The sequence below is a fragment of the Cupressus sempervirens genome, chromosome 8, assembly GCF_028749045.1.
Source record: "Cupressus sempervirens isolate cs-2001-9-10 chromosome 8, ASM2874904v1, whole genome shotgun sequence".
Classification (NCBI taxonomy): Eukaryota; Viridiplantae; Streptophyta; class Pinopsida; order Cupressales; family Cupressaceae; genus Cupressus; species Cupressus sempervirens.
This window is the reverse complement of record NC_143125.1, coordinates 481279676-481297464: the sequence shown is the minus strand read 5'-3', so window position 1 is coordinate 481297464 and position 17789 is coordinate 481279676. Positions and strand designations below refer to the sequence as shown.

At 28.7% G+C, this 17789-nt stretch overlaps 1 non-coding gene across 1 annotated transcript; it reads left to right on the top strand.

Annotated features, from left to right (window-relative positions):
- Positions 1-16785: 16785 nt before the first annotated feature.
- LOC149543310 (U6 spliceosomal RNA) lies at positions 16786-16890 on the top strand. Its single transcript, XR_016355807.1, has one exon. It is a non-coding gene; the product is annotated as a U6 spliceosomal RNA (small nuclear RNA).
- The last annotated feature ends 899 nt before the right edge of the window (positions 16891-17789 follow it).

Here is a 17789-nt window from a genome sequence, read left to right as displayed (position 1 = left end):
TTAAGTACTAAATCAACTTTAATAGATTGAGACATGTTAAATATCTTAACAGGGTGAGATTAATAGATCTTTGTAAATCTCCTAATAGAGTCCTTAATTTTTTGTAAGTGTAAATCCTCTAACAAGGTGTGATCTAATAGTTTCAAAATATTTTAATAGGTAAGATCCCTTATAGGGTAGATCATTAGATATTGTCAAACATGGTAACCATAATAGGTTAACTTTATTACTGCAAAAGTGAAGATTTGTGGGTGTCATCCCACCTCATTTTTACCTTCAAATTGAAGTGTTTCTAGGTAACCAAAATTATTGTGTCATATGATTACTTTGCATGCATGTCATTGATAGATTATATCTATATGTTATGCATGCATAAGAAATTGGATATGAGATGGTAAATGTGGTGAATGCACTATAGTATTGTAAAAAAGTGTATGGGTTTCAATTAAGACTTCCAACACTTTCATGCATACTTGAAACTTATGTAAGATCTTCCTTGCATTCTATGTTCCAGCCATCTCCTTGACTGTTTAGTTGGATTTCTTCAACCTTTATTTTTCCTTTCCTTTCCTCACTAGGATTTTTTGTAACTCTATTAATATAATTTCTTGCCAAATGACCTATCTTTTTTTAGACATAGCATCTTACAATAGTATGTCTCTTCCTGAGTGAGTTCTTACATAATTTACTCCAATGTGACCATATTCTCCACATAGATGACATCTTCTCCACATGTTTTAGTCCCAACAAATAAATTCTCTTTATCGAATTACATTGTACTGATTATTTGGATTCAATTGATTTTATCTGCACTTTGAAGATTTGTGACATCTGAAATAATTCCCTTCAAACTTTGATATAGTTCTACATTCATTATCCTTTTGTCTATATTTGTTGCAATTGTAGTATTGACCTTTGAACTTGGGCTGCATAGTATTACTCCAAATATTTGATGTATGACCTTTTTTTCCACAATTTTTAAATGTAGGCCTTTTTTTACTTCTATGTTACTAATTGTGATGATTCTCCTTGATTAGTATACCCTAAGCTAGTAGTGCCTTTAGGTCTATTTAGAGTTTTCTTATATAACTGATTCACACTTTGATCTTGTGACCTCAATATTCTTTCATTGATTTTATTTTTAGTTCTTATCTCATTCTAGAGTCTATCATATTTTTCTCTTAGATCAGTAATCCCATGATTTACATCATCTAGATGATCTGCCATGTCTACCTAATGGTATGATAGTTGTAGTACTTCATTGGTCTTTTCTTCCAATCTTGTTTCAAGTAGTCTTTTGTCTTCATCTACCATTTCTTTTTCATTTATTGCTTTGTTCTTTTGTTCCATAACTTCACATATCATGACTAAGTGACTTTCTTGTTCTTTTTTCATTTTTATTACTTCTTCTTGTAGAGTAGCATTCATTACTCGTAAATCTTCTATGGTTGCATATACTTCTTCTGAACTTCTTTCTCTACATAGGTATTCTATTGTTTATTCTACCTATAGATTGGCATTCTTTGTATAGCATATTCTTTTCTTCTCTACAAAGAGTGAGTGAATTTCTCCTTGAGTTTCTTGACTTGCTCCATAGCCATATGTAAATCAAGTTTGTCATTCTCAATACATTTATCTAACTTATACACTTACATTTCCTTAGATCTTTACTCTTAAGCTATTAACCTTCCAATAGGATAACCTTTCTCTAATACCAGTTATTGGAAATGTAATAAAAAATAATTGACTGAGAGGGGGCATGAATCAAAAACCACTTAAACTTTTCACACTTAGAATATTTTTTATTTTGCTTTTTTAGATTATCTAATCTATTTTCATGTATGAACATAAATAAATAAATAAACACCATAACCCTTTGACACAATATTTGGTAACCAAAAACCCCTCCATGAAGAAGGTAAAACTAGGGTCAGGATGACACCCACAATGCTTCACTACTATAGCAACAAAGTTGGCCTATTAGGTCTTACAATTGATTAGTTCTAATGATATACTCTATTAGGAGTATGAAGGACTATTAGGTCCACCTTGTGAAAGTATTTTACAATAAAATGAAGTATGTACTCTATTAAGAGATTCAACAAAGGACAGTTAGGTCCACCTAGTTAGAGGAATTGACTAATGCACTTGCTAGGATGAATCAATACGTTGATCTTTTCTTTACAACTTTGTTTGCTAAAATAGATCCTTTAAAATATATAATCACCTAACTATGATAGATAGGTCTCTAATTTCCCCTTTATATTTATTTGTAGCCTTTTTACTCAATCTTCTCCATATTCACTTGTTATCTTCACATGTTCATGTATTCTACATATTTCTCTTATTTCTTTTAGTCAAACTAAATTTTCCTTCTTATGTATCCATCAAATAATAACTTCATACCAAGTTGGCTCACATAAGAAATATCTTCATAATAACCAAATTATACCTTCAAGTAGACCAAATGTTGATTCTCAGGAAAACACTATGAATGTTGATGTTATACTAATGTTTGGGCAACATAGTGAGCTTGAGTGATAATTTGGCACTCAAGCGACACTGAATACTTAGGTAATACTTTAGTACTTAGGTGATACTGGAGCATACTAACTTGTCTTAGTAGCTCGGTTCATACTAAGAACTCAATGAGAACTATGAACTCAATTCACACTGGGAACTCTAATCCACACTGATAATATTGATAACTCAATTTATACTATGAGGTCAATTAACATAGTATATCCTTGAATTGCTCAAGCTACACTAAAACATGTTGTCTGATGGAAATCTTAGTTATAGTATTAATGACCTTCCTAGATAACTTAAATATTTTGTCACTAATTGACATTATATCTTTCCATAGGGTCAACAGTCCCTTTCTCCCATCATGAAATCCCAAATAAATGACCCCTTTGGAGGGTCTACAATAGTGACAATCCTAGTAGGATCTATGTTATCCAAGTATTTACCTTGAAGAACCTAACACCATTTTTTTTATGACTTAGCATACATCTACCAAACTAATTTGGCACCAAATACTTTATTTGGAAGAGAAAGATTATGCAAACCTACCCATCCAATACTAAATGGAGCACACATATCTAATAAAGACTCCAAAGGTAGTTTATTTTCTCCATACATATTAGCCATCCATAAAAAACTCTAAATTAGTAATTCAATTTTCTTAATGATTCCCTTTGAAGCTTGCAATATTGATAGATAATACCTAGGGATAGTAGAAAGAATAGATTTATCATGACTATCCTTCCCAATAATGATAACCATCAAACTTTTCAGGCTACAATCTTACTTTTAAATCATTTGATAACTAATTTCCAATGAGAAGGCTTATTGGAGGCTACAAAAAAAGGAATCCCAAGATATGTATAAGGAAGGTGTTCAAGAGGGAAGCCAAACAAATTAACAATCCTACAAGATATTTCAAAAGTAATGTTGAAAACATAGATCTTTGATTTGTGTCCATTAATGTGTTACCCTAAAACTGACATATAAAGCTCAAGAGCCTTTTTTATTTGTTTAGCTTCTTGAAACTCAGTTGGTCCAAATAAAAAAGTATCATCAGTTAATAGAGAATGAGTAATAGGGAAAGAGGTCCCAATGATATTCACTCCTTTCCATAAACCCTTTTTATTGTAAGAATTAATAAACCGATTAAAGTCTTTAGCCATAATTATGGACAAAAAAGGGAATAATGGGTCTCCTTGGCACACTCCTTGGGATGAAGAGAAAAATATTGTAGGTGAACCATTAATTAATACAGAGAAATGAGAACCCAATATACATGCTTTAATCCATTTACACCACTAGGAAGAAAAGCCAAATTTATGAAGAACATTCATGAGAAAAGACTAATTAAGTTTTTCATAAGCTTTCATTATATCTAGATTAATGAAAAAAGATGGAATATAATGCTTCTTACTTTTTTTCAATGTTTCATGAGCATTAGTGCTCCTTCATGAGTTTCCTAATCAAGAACAAAGCCCCATTACACTAAAGAAAATAATTTGGGAATAAGGGGTTAAAGTCTAGGTAAATTGCCTTAGTAATAATTTTATAAATAGTATTGCATAAAGAAATGGATCTAAAGTTTGAAAAAGAGTGGGGGTATTTACTTTAGGGATAAGGGAAATATTAGTGGTATTGAATTTTTTCAATATAGAAACATTTTTTCTAGATTCTTCAAGAACTTCAACAAGGTCATACCCAATTACTTCCCAACATTTTTGAAAAAATAGAGTTGTAAAACTGTTAAGGCTAGGAGCCTTGTCAAATGGAAATGAGAAGACTGCATGTTGAATTTCACTCAATGTAAAAGGGGCCATTAAGGTCAATTTTTCATGATTGATAATCAAGGGTGGAACTGTTGATAATAACTCATTCATTCCTTCCATATTGGTAGAGGGGGTTTGAGGAGGTGATAGAAAATCTGAAAAGAATCTAAACCCTTTTGATTATATACCTTCTACATCAAATATCAAGTTTTCTTTGTGGTCATGTATAGAGAAGATAGTATTGTTGGCCCATCTAATTTTAGCAGACATATGGAAAAAAATTGTATTTAGATATCCTTGTTGGAACAAAAATTCCCTTAATTTTGGTCATCGATATTCCTCTTCCCTTTTGCAAAGCTCATCCCATTCAACTTACAAATTTTGTTGCCAGATACACATGTTAGCAGTTAATCCATGTGATGTCGATTTATATTCATCAATTCCTCCTCCACTATTTTCTTTTGGACAAGGAATTAAGGGAATTAGATGATGGAAGAATATACAATAGATTTGGAAAATGATCAAACTTAGAGTATTGAAAAACTTCAAATATAATGTCAAAATTTTCAAGCTTCCATGATTGAGAACATAGAAATCTATCAAGGCTCGTGGAAATCTGATGAAAACCCATCCTCCTATTATTCCATGCAAATGAGCCGTTACAAGGTTGGATATCAAAGAGGGCATTATGATTTTAAAAAATCATTAAAATTCGCTATGGCTCTAGGAGGAAAGGTAATACCCCCAATTATATATTGAACATGCAATATAGCATTGAAATTCCCAACAATTATCAATCTATCTAGAGGTAGTCTATGAATTATTGAAGACAAAGTTGACCAGCACCTAGCTTTTTATTGAATTAATTTTAATCTCCAATAATATATAATACTTAGGTGAATCAAATCTAATCATGTATCAAATATTGTGGCAAATATTTGATTTTAATTTTTTGAATATGATAAATTATTGAGTGATTTTAAATACTTTAGAACTAAATTTTATAAACATGTGTCAATTTAGGTTATATTAAATCTTGAATTATTATCCAAAAAAAATTCTAAAATTAGCTAATTGGAAAATATTAGCCACTAAAAAATACCTTGGGTTTGCTTTTAACTTTACCTAAATCACAAATGTTAAAACTTTTTATTAGCTTTCTTGGAGATAGAATTAGTTTTCTTATGAGTCTTTAAGGGTTATTTCTCCTCTCATACAAGTTTTTCTTAGTTTAGCGTATAAAAATGAAAGTTTTGAACTTTGTATCATCTTCCTTTTGGAGTTTCCATTCAATTTATATCACAAGAAGAGGACTTGATTCAATATAGATGATATCTAGGATGTTTTCATCTTGCTCTTCAACTCCATTAATATTCATTTTTAAGCCAAAATTGACAATTCAGGATAAGGAGAAACTACTCCATAACCTTTTAATCTAGTTTCAAAAGCAAGTATTCCCTTGCAAGCCCCTTTTTATTGAAATTCATGCAAATTTTATAAAAATGAATTTGGAACTTGAAGATATTTACCTCTAGATTCAAAGCATATGATGAATTTCTAAATTTACATGCACCTACTTCAATGGCACAAGAAATACATTTTTCACTCTTGGGTGATCATATTTTGCTGATGTTGACAAGTGTTCTACACGATTCCACCAACGTGAAGCAATCCAAGGCATACGTAGAAAAATTTATAGGGGATCCTTCATATCCTCTATACCTTATGTAAGTGAAGCACAGGACCTATTTATAATAACACCCATACACACCAATGAGATGAATATCTTTGTCTGAAAACCTTTGATAAGGAATCCCTACTAGTTGAAGTTTTAGTTTACCTAAGAAAACATCATTCAAAGTTTAAAAATAATACACCTCTCCTTGTGGTCATACCTATTTGTGCATTCCTAGAACAATTTTGGGTGAATCATTGATGTTGGGAAGTTGTAGCTTCAACAATTCTACTCTTAGCTATGGTTCTTATAATAGAATCCACTGTGAGATTGTTGGCCCTTCAAACAAAATCATCTAAATCAAAATAGATCATACACGTGTCTCCATGCTCTTAGGTATTAGATACTAAAATAGAGAAATTCTAAAAAAATTCAAATTATTTCCTCATTTTTATTTCCAAAGAACAATGGAAAAACCCAAAATTTTGACCAGGATACAGATTCTTTTAGATCAAAAGAAATAATTTGATAACTCATCTCTACTAGTAGTTTAAAACTTGATGCCTATTTATCCAAGCTACAACTATCCATAAAACCAATTTCTTCTCATGGAATATTTAGTAACTAATGTTGAGAAAGTATATTTATTCAACTAAATAGCATGACATACATTAATAATGGAGCATTGACCACAAGGAGAGGTATTTATATAAGCATATTTAATCATAATTACTTGTCATCACACATGAGGTAGCCAATGAGATCCAATGTTCAAATATGATGAATGAAATATTTCTTGCCACTTATCACACAACTTAGTTCCTTCTTTATTATCTTTCATTCCTTTTTGCAAGGGACCATTAAACATATTGAACTACTTAAATCATTTGAACTAGTTCAATGGGTTCAAGATGTCCAGTGCTTTAGTGTACATTTTGTTCAAAAAAATATATGACTAGATGAGAAAAGAGGCAATGACACTTCCTTTTAACATGAGCCTTTAATTTGATCACAAAATATTTTTTTTTATTCTATGGAATTCTTGAATTGGTTCAATAGCATTTCATGACTTCATGCATTTAGAAATAAACTAAAATTGATGAAATCTTTACTAAACATTTTTAACTAGTTGATCATAGTGAACTAGTTTAGTGTGTTCAATATGTTCAAAGTGTTAAAAATTTGAAACTTAGCTAATATACTATCTCTGAGGCTCATAAATGAAAAAATGACTTTGACATGGAAAACTCTCAAATTTGGTAATTTTGGATAGGTGATTAACAATACTTAAAAAGTTACGAGCTTAGCAAAATGTTGATTTATAGTGTCTAATCAAGAAAGTACTATACACTTTTCATAAGGCATGGGGTTTGGGGCAATGACCCAATTTTTTTCTTTTTGGGTTGATTTGTCAAGCATTTCTAAGTTGACTCGTCAAGCATTTCTCTAGGTTGACTCATCAAGTATTTTTAGGGTTAACTTGCTAAGCTGACATAAGCTATGTAATATTGGATAAGGGTTAGGATTTTCTAAAGAGAATACATAACTTCTTACAACAGTATTGATCTATAAGGGAGATGGTGGGTTATAATAGGTTGAAGTTACTAGATAATAATATTGGACTCTCTATTTGGTGGAGTTAGCCCAAGATTGGGGTTAACCACATTAGATCTCTATATTTTCTATTTCATTTATGTGTATTTTATTCTTTTGTGCTATTGGTTTTATTTACATGTAACTATTTGTTATTTATCTAAATAATCCTAACTATAAAATCATTTCCTCTCTACAAACACCAAACAATTTCAACCCTCTTCTTGAACCACTCAATGTGCATTCAATATGGGTTTTTCTTCCTAACCTCCCACCCAAATTTTAGGATATTTATTTCTTCAAGGCCATTAATAATTCTCTTGGTCAATTCCTAAATATGGATGGATGTATTTCTACCATGGGGCCTTCTACATTTTCTAGTTGAAATTGATATCTCCTCTCTTCTTTCAAGGGAGGTGGTGTTCAAATTCAGTGAGAGGCCATGGACTCAAGTCTTGGATTATGAGGGCCTTTCCTTCCATTTTTGGATTTTTTATGGGATACGTGGCTAGTACTTACACTTTCATGTATTGGAAAGGTATCTCTACCTAGTGAAAGGTTGTAAGTAATGAAAATTTGATTGTTCAAGCTTTTGATTCTCTCTCTGAGGACTCTTAGTCTGCTAACAAACATGAAACTCATATTAAAAAATTGGATGATGCTTATACTATAATTCAAAACTAGACTTCTATTGCTCATTTGATTCATACCATTACAGAAATCTTGGATGATGTCTAGCTCTTCTGGTGTAACTCCATATGGCCCTTACTGACTCTACCTCTCCTACTTCTATTTTGTAATAAGAATCTATTAATAATGCTCAAACTCTTTAAAATGGCAGCCTTTATGTTGATGAGTGTCCTAGTGGGGTCTCCTCTGTTGGGGAGCCTAAGAATATAGTCATTTGATGGAATAGTAAGAGATTTTCTTATCATTCTCTCTCATATTCTCATGGGAGATGAGTCTATATGAAGGGCTTCTAGCCTTTTTGGTATATTTTATGTCTTTCTAGTCAACATCTTTTGTGATGCCTATGCATTGTCAATGGTTTGTGCTTATGCATTTAGACCTTGTTCTTGTGAGTGGCAACCCCCTTGTTTTAGTTGTTATCACTTAAAAACATTCATGATCCATAAAAGATAAAGACTTTCTAAACATAAAATTATATAATGCATATACTAATTTAAAGTATAATATATTCCTCATTACAAAATATTTAATAAAATTATATTTATTAATTTACTTAAGAAATAACATAATTCTAATTAAATATATATAATTTTTAATTAAATTGAAACATAATATAAGTAATCTTTTGCAAATGTATCTTAACAAGATCAACACTCTTTTAAAATTGAAAAATTATAAGAACTCTATGATTGAACTAAGACATCATAAGCCAAAAGTATATTCTCTTATCTGTAAATGATTATTAAGACTTGGATTATTGATGTTCTTAAGAAATATTATTTTCACATTTAGTATTTTTTTTATTAGTCTTCCATTTTTTTTTAATCATTTAATTGCTCTTTCATTTATATTTTTAAATTAATGGACTTAATTTTCTCAATAACATTGACTTTAATTATATCTTAATTCTATTAACACTCAATTCAAGAAGAAATCATTATTTAGTCTTAATCTCTTTACTTATTATTTATTTTGTAGTGTTGAAAACTTATTAATGCATGTGTCCTTTCTTCAAGACAATAATTATATATTTTAGTTCTCATTCACCTAACTTATCTTTTGTAGAATTAATTTTCAAGTTTTTTTATGTTGGGTTGTCTCATTTTTAAGATAATAGTAAAATATTCAATAATAATTATTAAGATTTTTTTAGTTTTACTTTAAAAACTTAATGATGAAAAATAAGAATATTTTACTTATAATATATTTTCTCTAACTTCAATTAATGATAGAAATATATTTTGAACAAAATTATATAATTCTATAATAGTGTATTATAAAACTAAATCTAAAAATAAACTTTACACATACATACATGCATGCATGTATATACATATAGATTCGTATAATCTTTTGCAAGTGCTAAATTTGAATAATTTAATTACCTTCATGAAAAAAAAAATCAAATCTAAGCATTTAGTTACTTAAAAATAGTATCATTATTTAAAAATTAAGAGTAAAATAATATAATAACTTTTATAAATTTACTTCTAACAAAAATATATTCTTTGAATGTCCCCATTGAATAGTTATTGGCAAAAATAATAACTACATTAGCTGGTTCAAGGCATCATGATAACTTATTATAAATCAAAATGATATTTTCTTATATATAGATTTCCATTAAGACTTCAAATATTGAAGTTCTTGAAATGATTGAGTCATTAGTGTTACTTTCAAATATCTCAAATTCAATTAAATCTTCTATTTACATTTATACATTTTTAGACACGTTTTTTGGTATAACTTTAACTTTGATTTCATGTTAGGTTTGTTGACCATTTAAATCTTCAAATGGAACTCATTACTTAATGTTAGGTTTGTTCATATGGTTATTTTCATAAAGTTAATGATTACATACTATAGTTATTGTCTGTCCATGTTAATTTGTTCCACCATCAAGATAGCCCAACATAGATCATTAACAAAATTCAAATTACTCTAAAATATCAAGTATTTTATAATCTTACTATATAGTAATTATGAAAAAAAAATACAAATATATCTGCTTTTGTCATATTTACTTAAATTTCAATTGCTCCTATAAATATCTTCTCATAACAAATATATAAGTTCATTATTATTCTTTATATATAAGACACAGACTTCCATGATCTCTCCTATCAACTTATATTCATTACACCTTGAAAGAATGGAAATAATAATTTAAGGTATTATATAATGGAAAGAAACTTATTTAAAGATAATTATTTATTTAAGAAAGAAAATCATTTTAATTTAAAATAGCTAATTGTAAAATTGAGTGTGAAATGATTCCTAATTCAAAGTATATATAATTTAGGAAAAAATATTTAAATGTAATCATTTACTTGAAAGAATACCATTTTAATTTAAATAGTTAATTGTAAATTTAAATTTAAAATAATATGGCAACCTTTTATAAATCTATTTTCATCAAAATCATGATTATTGAATGATCATTTTGATTAGTCATTAACTAGACTTTTTTTAAAAGAAAAAAAAATTGTAATTAATCAAATGCATTGTGATATAATTAATGAAGAATTAATTTTGTTTAACAAAGAAATTATTCTTAAGACTTATAATATTAAACGCTAAGATGATTAAGACATTTAATGTTATTTCAAAGTAATTCTTATTTCATTAGTGTCCTGTTTAGATTTAGATTTTATGGATTCAATTTTTTTAAGAGATTTGAATTTGAGTTTAATTTATATTTGATTTGTCCTCACTTGAAGTACTCAACCTTAATTATTAATTAAAGTTAACTTTGGTCTTTTTATTCCTTATATTCCTTCTTATTATTTGTTATAGCGTATATTTCCTTAATGTATTTTTGACACAATAATTTTTTATGTGTTGTCATGTTAGATTATCCTACCAAGAAATTACTAATATAATATAAATTACTCAGTTTTTTATTGATTCCTTTCAATTTAATATTTATTATATATGTTGAAACTTCACTATCCTATAAATATTTTCCAACAAAATTATGTCTCCAATATAACATATTCTAAATAAAGAAATCAAGCATAAACTAATGTAAATAAGAATCAAGATGATGGTGTTCAACTAATGAGTAAAAATGGTGTTTCCCTACATCTATAACTCTTTAAGATTTAAATATTAATAATTGTAAGAATCTTAGACTATTGATAGCAACATTTATCTTTTAAATGAAGCCAAAGCCAAAAAAATTTAAAAGTCATTTAGAATTTAATGTACACTAGTCTACCTTTTAAGAACCATTTTAAATTTTATATACATCAAACCTATTTTTTAATAGCTTCAATTTCGATTGCATGTTGGCTTTGTCCACCATCAAAGCTTTCAAACCTTACTCATTACTTGCATTTTTTTTAACATAATTTTCATTCTTTCTTATCTCATATGATTCCCTTGAGGAAGCTAATTATTACATATCCTTATCATTGTTTGCCCAAATTTTCCTTATTGATTTTTAAAATAAAATCAATAATGAAATGAGCCCTCATAACCAAACAATGCTTTGAAAATATGAGATTTTTCCCTTTGGCACCATAGATATGCACTTGTGTTCAACTTAATTGGTGAGATAAGCATGGATATGTGTAATATATTTTTTGAAATATTTTAATATTCAACCATTTATTCTACCACATTGCAGACACTAGATCCTAGCCATTATATAAATAATTGAATTACTTGCAAAAGGTAACAATGAAGCCCACCACCATTTGATTAGATGTCATTCTTATAAGTGCATTGAATTCATGGACACAAACTTTCAAAAATCATAAGGTGGTACTTTGAAAACAACATTTATTATATTATTTAAATGATTCTTATTCCTTTTATGTGAAAATCATTACTTTTAAAGAATACCTATTCTAATGGTAATATTGAAGAGGTTGTTCTCTATCAAATCTGAATACCAGAAACTTTGTATACATTCAATGTTGAGACAAGGTACTCCTTTTTTCTCTCAATCATCTCACTTTTTTAAATTGTGGGATTTACTATATTAAATGATTTTAATTTTCTACACATTGTAGTGATTTGGTTCTACTAGTTGTGGAGGCAACTAAAATGATAAAATTATAAGACTTATTAAAAGACCCCAAGCTTTTTGCCTTCTATTATGAATATTGAAACAAGATTCTCACATTTATGTAGCTTTGAGGCTGAATTTTTAATTAAGTTTTAAATTACTATCTTTGATAACTTTTGATCTTTTGAATTAGTGGGTAGCTTGCAAATCGATTTTGTTAGTTTTTAGATAATTACTTTTTTCAAAAATTTGTAGACAATAATATGTATTGAGCTTTCTCTAGTGCATTAAGTTGTCTCATTTTCAAAAGTATATAATTTCTTAGATTCATAGACTTTCAACCTTAATAGGAACTTGGATAACTATATAAATAGTTATTTTAGTTAACTTTTAATATTATATAAAACTTTTTTTGTCGTCTTCACATGAGGTATAACAATTCATATCTATTATTCTAGTTTTTGGGTAGTAATGGCACATGTTTTGGGATATGTTATGTGCACAAGAGTTTAAAAAAAGTAGTCATTTCCAAGTATGCCTAATACCTACTTAAAGATTCCCAAATAAGTATGCAATACAACCACCTCAAGAATATTTATTATCAAAGTACAAGTGGGAAGTCTTCGGTATGTGATATATTATTAATGGGCTTTTATTTATCATGGACCTTTTTTTATTGGTAATTGAGTAGTCAGGTTTGCATGGAGTGTGTGGCTATTAGAATGTGGGTTGATGATCTTACCCTATCCATATTGAGCTCACTATATCCATTCATGCCTTAAAAAATCCCTTCATAATGTGTGTGTGTGTGTGTGTGTGTGTGTGTGTGTGTGTGTGTGTGTGTGTGTGTGTGTGTGTGTGTGTGTGTGTGTGTGTGTGTGTGTGTGTGTGTGTGTGTGTGTGTGTGTGTTTGTGTGTGTGTGTGTGTGTGTGTGTGTGTGTGTGTGTGTGTGTGTGTGTGTGTGTGTGTGTTTCATAGTTGCATGAGACATGTCCACAACCCTTGGAATGAATACTAGAGAGAGGGGTACATTTCTCATATCAAAAACTTATGCAGTTCGATGAACTTGGACTCTAATAGATGTGATCTTGCCAATAACTCCACCCTCCTAGTTCAAGCTTCTAAGGGTATGCTCAAATAGAATTAAAATTAATATCTACCTTCTTTAATCCCATCAATGGATGCAAAGTGAATATTGGATATCAATTGAAGTTAAGTTTTTCATCATCTTACCACACAAGCCACTCTTACCATTAGCTAGAGGCTAGTGTCCTGGATTTGTTGATTTAAACAAGTGAACATCCACAATTACTTTCATCCAATTAATCTACTTCTAAACAACATGAAATGGAATCCTAAGCTAAGAGAGCAAATGTGGATCACCATGCAGTAATGCAAACTTGATTACAATAATTCACCATGCAAGACACAATAATGAAGAGAAGAGAAATTTTGGCATTATAATAGCAGACTTTATTGGTTTAGTGGTGAAAGATCTAATAGTTGTCAATACCATTTTGAGGTTTAAGAATTTAATAGCAACTGTAACCATGGAGATGAGAGGGGATTTTAGTGTTGGTTGGGGATTTAGGTTTTACAATTTCTAAGTATCATTAGATTCTTGTTACAGTCAATGTGTTTTTAGACTTTCTATTGATTATTAAATTTTATTAAAAGTAGTAGTGTCTCCAAGTAATGTGTCTCTTATTTTGAAAAAGTAGTAGCAACAAAATGGACACTGGTCTTCATATAACCTTAGTATGTTCCTATCTTGTCAACGTCAAATAGAAAATAAAAAAGCATGTATTTTTCATTCAAAGAATATCTTTAAACTAGAATTTGATTCAAGATAATGAAATTTTCAAATTTTTCATACTTCTAAACTTTAATTTTATTTATTTTTAACTATTTTCATATATTGTTTCATGTGAAATCCCTTTAAATGTTGCATAGATTGTTAAGAAAGTAGACATAAAGGGTCACATGACAACAACAACAACAAAAAAAAAAAACCTAAGTTATAAAAATCCACCTCAATCAAATTGCACTTTTTACTAAGCCACATTTTTCTTATCATTATAATACATTTAGACTTTCAAAATTATATTTCAAACTTAATGACCCTGAATACTGATTCCATCAAAACATGGGTACTTCAAACTTGGAAGCTAAGAGGCTAGGTTGAGACAACTAATATGTTGAGTAGAAATTTATTTTTCATTTAACAATCTCAATTATCGTGGATGACTAGTTTTAATCTTAAGAATTGAATTTTGGGTTTAAAACTTGTGAATATTTTCATCTTCAAATATTCTATTTGGGTGCTTATCAATGAAGCTATTGGTATTTTGAAATGAATTATCTTTATGATCAATGTAAATTCTTTTGGACAATATTATGCTACATAATTCATTACTAAACTTAAGAATAACTTATTGTTTCCTTGATTTTTTGTGTTTGTGGGAAAAAATAGTGTTTTCTACTCTATTACCTTATCTTCAAAATATCATGGAATTCTTACCTTAAAATAAGTCATTCTATTTTTTCTTACTTGACTAATAAGAAAAAAACATATTATTTAAAATAAAAAATACCTACTTCTATTGAAGTCTTAATACTATAGGTGAGAAGGTACAAAAAATTGACAATAGGAAAAATCTATTGTTTATCTATAAAATTATTAATATAATAATAAAAAATAAATAAACACTAAAATAATTTTATTAATATAATTTCTAATATTCCAACAAAATCATATATAGAATTTTTTGCTCAATTTATAGAAAATCCCCACTTTCATCGATCATCGTGTTCCACCTTTTTAATAGAAACATTCACTCAGGGAATATATCCTCTTTTATGAATTTGATTACAACATTTTTATCATAATGGTTCATCTCTACAAAAACCTTGCAATATTGGACATAGTGTTAAGATCTTGTATTGCTAGGCTACATGGATCACTATCCACACAACCTTTGTTCTAGATCCATGCATACATCCACTTACTTCAACTTTAAGAATAAATTTTCCTCTAATTAATTTTTTTATTAGTATTATAACCTTGGGCATAACCTCAAACACTACTCTAATCACCATCACTATCACAATGGCAATTTACATACCTTGGGATCATGTATGAATTATCTTTAGATTTTATGAGTTAACTTGAGAATTTATTGAAGTTGGACAAGATGTGAACTATTGAAGAAACATTTAGAAGATTATTTTGAATTTGGACATTTTGAGTATGCAAATAACTATTACCTATTTGTTTTTCTATAATATTATATAATTAAATTATAAGACTATACTCTAATAATATTGTTTAACTATTTATACTATTGGTGATTACTTGATTATTCTAATTTCTAATTTTTCTTATGAGTCTTCACAAGATGATGATGATTCTTGAGGATGGTGTTTTACATCTTTCTTATGGCATGGCCTCCTCATGTCCTATAGATCCTAGACTACATCTTGTTGTTGAAGTGGCCCCTTCTAACTACATGTACCTTTCTCTATCTATTGCCTTTTTTGTACTCCAACCTTAAATGGATGATGTTATATCTTGTCAACACTTTTCTCATTTTGTTGATAGTCTCACTAAGGAAATTCTCCCATCAACCCTCATCTTCCTAATAGTGGATTTAATTTCCCCCCACTTTGATATTAGTTACTACTTGCTCTTCTCTTGTATTATAAGTGTTGTATACTAGCATTTTCTATCAATAGTGTATTCTTGATCAATTATCTATGTTTCATTTGACATATCTTGATTAAAATTAGTACTTTTATTCTATTACTTTTATAATAAAAATTATAATAAAACCTAGTACAATTAAAATGAGTTCTAGATTTTCAATCATCTTTGGAACAAAATGATCCAAGTTTGGTTGCATTGTCAGTTTATTTTAAAAAATTGCTATATGGGGAACCAAGATTCTAAAGGGAAGGATAGTATAACTCAACTTACATGTTAAGAAGGCAATGTATTTGGTCTAAGTTTTAAAAGCTCCCATTATTGTTCTAGGGCTTGATGTCTCTTAATTTTATAGAGGACAAGGACTATATTCTCTTTCTCCACCTCCAATCACATGAAAGTAAAATTCATTTTATCATTAGCATGATGTGAAAGAAAAGTTTTTGACAAACCTCTAAGCTTATTTGAAGATTATCATTGGGCTATGAGCACGTTTTAACTTTTATAGCACTTCAAATTGTAAATATAAAAGAAAGAACATTCAGATATAGAGTCTATGTTCAATTTCACATATAGTTTATTCATTTTATCAAAAAATTTATATATATATATATATATAGAGAGAGAGAGAGAGAGAACTTGGTAAAACACAGTGTTTTTTGTTAAAAATCCAAAATATATATGTATAGTGAATTTAAATTTGTTCAAATATATGTTGGTATTGAGTTTAAATTAATTAAATATTTTGATTTTTTATTAATATTTTTAATTTTTCTATTGTATATGATAACTCTCAAAATATTTTATGCATTTTTCTTTCTTCAAAGACATTCAATAAAATTAGATGATAGAGAGAAGATTAGCATGGTACCTATTCAAGGATGACACACATAGTTGAAATAGTCTTATATAAATTTTATTGTTCTAAACTTAAAATTTATTTCTCTTTTAAAATGGAGCATTTGATATTTAATTAGCCAATAGTTTAGATCTATGAAAAGTTATGGGAAGAAATTTGTCTAAATTTAAATTTAGATTACTATGTACAATGTCCTTTGTTTTTTGGCATCATTAAGGGTGTAGTCAATCTACACATAGTAACTAGGAAGTTCATTCTTAGGTCCCCCATCTAGTTTTTTTTAAATCTCCTTATTAAAATGGGTGGAATTTGAATTTATAAAAATTTCTCATTGACTATATGTTAAGGAAATGGGTGGTCATCTAATGAATGTTTTTTTGTTATACTAATGTTGACAAGTTTGTTGGCTTATTTGTCCAACCTATCATATATGCATCTTCATAGTTTATGGAGTGGGTAAATGAAATCCATGAGACATGTATGACTATATCTTTGATGAATAAGTGAATATTAATTTCTAGAATAAAAATAATAATGGTGTAATATTTAAAGAATGATGGTAGAAAGGTGTAGTATCAAACTTAACATTGGATTAAGTCCAAACAAAAGACAAAAATAAATAAAGAACAAATTTTGATTCATGGTAAATTTAAGTGAATTGGCTAAGTGGTAAGAGAATTATTGGTAGGAGGGGATTTATAATCATCTATTTACCTCACCATAAGTGTATATAGTATCATTAATTTTATATATATTTTTAAGCACAAGGGAAATAGTCAATCCTATGTGTGGGAACTTTCCAAAAGTTTTCTAGTTAGGAGTGTTGTCTCACTAAAAAGAGGTAGAAGATGGCCAAGAGGGATGAGACCATTTGCAAGTGACAAAATCTTTACAACATTGTAGCTAATGGTCTTATGATTGGAATCATGGCTACAATAAAAAGTGTTCCCACAACATG